Consider the following 2,642-nt stretch of genomic DNA (forward strand, 5'->3'; position numbering starts at 1 on the left):
ATGTTTTTCTTAGCAGACCGCCACAGGGAAATACTGAGATGCTGAAGGATGTCTGTTTACTTAGAAGAGACTGATCTAAAAAGAAGTGACATACTATAATCTGGTCGCATAAACTGTCTCTAAGCAATTAGACTGTCTTATTGGTTTAATGCTATTTTAGGTTTATTTTTGCTTTAGGGAATTAGACTTGCTCCTTGAAAAACACAGTATGTGTTATGCTACGTCGTACATCCTCTTATGATGAACTCAGAGGATACTGTAGTCATGGCATCATTTTTGTAAAATATATAACCTCAAACTGAACTGAGTTACTCTTTTACCTTTTTGGACTACAGAGAAAAAGAAAAAGTAATAGGCTTTGTTTAGAATGTTTTCTGGATACTAATCCTTAACTTTTATATCTGTTCAGAAACACTGTAGGTGATGGGGGTGAAAAGTAATTTTTGTGTGGCCCGATTTCAGGACTAAAAAGCAAATTTTCATTTAGATGTTTCTTTTTATTGCCATTGATATTCCTTAAATTACAAGTTTTCATTGACTTTTCTCAAAGTATAAATTTAAATTGAGAGATAATTTCTAACATGGCTGGATTTGTTTATGCTGCAATAAATAACAACAAACTTGTTTGCAACTGAAAAAAAAAGCTCCCTATCAAGATGTAACTTAAAATACCTGCAGAGACAAGAAGACAAGACAATTGATAGCAACATGTTTGTACTCTACAAAAAGAGCCGATTCAAAAGAGGCTGGTTTTTATTCATGAGAACCATTTCTAGCAGCTTGGCAAACTAATGTGCTAAACAAGAACCATACCTGAGCCCCCTCCACACAGGTGCATACACGCACACACCCTGGCATAAAAATACGACAGGACATTATTCCTGAGACTGCTGCACCTTTTAGTCACAACACGATTGTTCCTTGCAGCAGAATCCAGATAATTTTGCTTGGACTGTTTTCAGGTGAACCTCATGATGGATTTCTCGCTCTCTGGGAGACCAAGCTGCTGTGAATGCAGCTCAGCTAGAAAGTCCTCCTAACAGTCACCTGAAGTTTCTCTTTGTTGCCTTTCCAAACATTACCTGTATACTGGGTTTCAAAAAACTCAGAGTCATTCTCCCACAGTCTCACCATCTGCTGTATCATAAGCCATTTAAGTTTATTTTACTTTATATATTTGAAACTTTTTTTATCAATATATACACATATGTATTGAGAGAGAGAGGAGTAGTATATCCATTGAAAGAGGGAAGTATATTCACCGAGAGACAGACATATATTCATTTGTGCTGAATATCCTAGCAATAACTAAATTTAGATCATATTGTAACACCACAAAACTTACATTAAGGAAATGAAGATGCCACTAAGTATACTACCAATTTAGCAAATTAAGTATGTGCATAAGTCCTTCCTTATTCCGAAGAACAATTACACATAGGTTTAGCATAAACATCTGCACAAATATAGATCTGCATGCTACGTGCAGTAGTCAGAAATACCTGTAGCCATGGTGTATTTGTATGCTAGCCAGATCCCAGGGTTTATTCCTCTCACTTACCATATGCTTTCTGAAAACTGAAGGTCTGCAAGGTCAGCCTGTTTTTGGACCAATATTTATAGAGTTTGGAGATCAAGTGAGAAATTTTGGATATCTCTTCGGAAGAAAAAAAAAGGAATTTTTTTTTCCCCCTTATTTTTCAAATAGAGTGATGGTTTAATTTTAAAACTTTCCTAATTTTCTCTTTTATCAGTGCCCCCTGGCCCTTAATTCTTATCACTCTGCTTGAAATTTTACCACTATTATTTCCCCTTCCCCAGTGCAGTTGTGCCTTTTCTTAATTTTAAATACGTAAGAGCTTTGTTGAACTGATTCATTTTGATTTATCATTTATCTTTTATCTATCTTCAATAATTCAGTTTCATTCAGTATTGCATGTGCTTCCAATCACATTACGTACACTACGCAAATATGTAAGACATATCATGGTATAAATGTTTTAGTGATCACTTTAAGTGAGAGCAGAAGTGTAAATCTCAAAGTTGGAGAATGGGATCATGGAAAGGTAATGATGACTCATCATTGATCTTCTGATCTCAAAAAGCATGTTTAATAGTTAATAGTAAAAGCTATTCTTTTAAAGTGAACAAATTGTTTGTACATAGAGATTATATATACACTCAGAATAAATAAATAAATAAATATTAGATAATGGAAGGGCTTTTATATGCTGTCAAGTTCAAGGATTTGTTACTTCCGCAACAGTCTTAGACTATGCTACCTTTTATGGCATACAACAAAGGTATATTCCCTGATTTATTTTTAAAAGCACTGTTGTCAGAGCAGCAGACAGGCCAGCTCATGCACTGGGTGTCGATGTCAAGGTTTTGGTAGCAGGGGGGATACAGGGAGAAGTGGGAGGAGGCGGCAGAACCCAGCCGATTCCAGCCGGCTTGGGCAGACCCAGCACAGGGCACAGCTGGGCCCATCAGCCACATCTGGCACAGCTGTGATAACATATTTAAGAAAGGGCAAAGATGTTGGACAGGCAGGGGAGGAGGGAAAAAAAAAAAAAAAGAGACTGAGAAACAGCAGTATGAACATCAAGGTGAGAGGAGAAGGAGGGGAAGGAGGAGAAGGA

Source organism: Cariama cristata, unplaced genomic scaffold (genome assembly GCF_000690535.1).
Source record: "Cariama cristata isolate BGI_N322 unplaced genomic scaffold, ASM69053v1 scaffold3351, whole genome shotgun sequence".
Classification (NCBI taxonomy): Eukaryota; Metazoa; Chordata; class Aves; order Cariamiformes; family Cariamidae; genus Cariama; species Cariama cristata.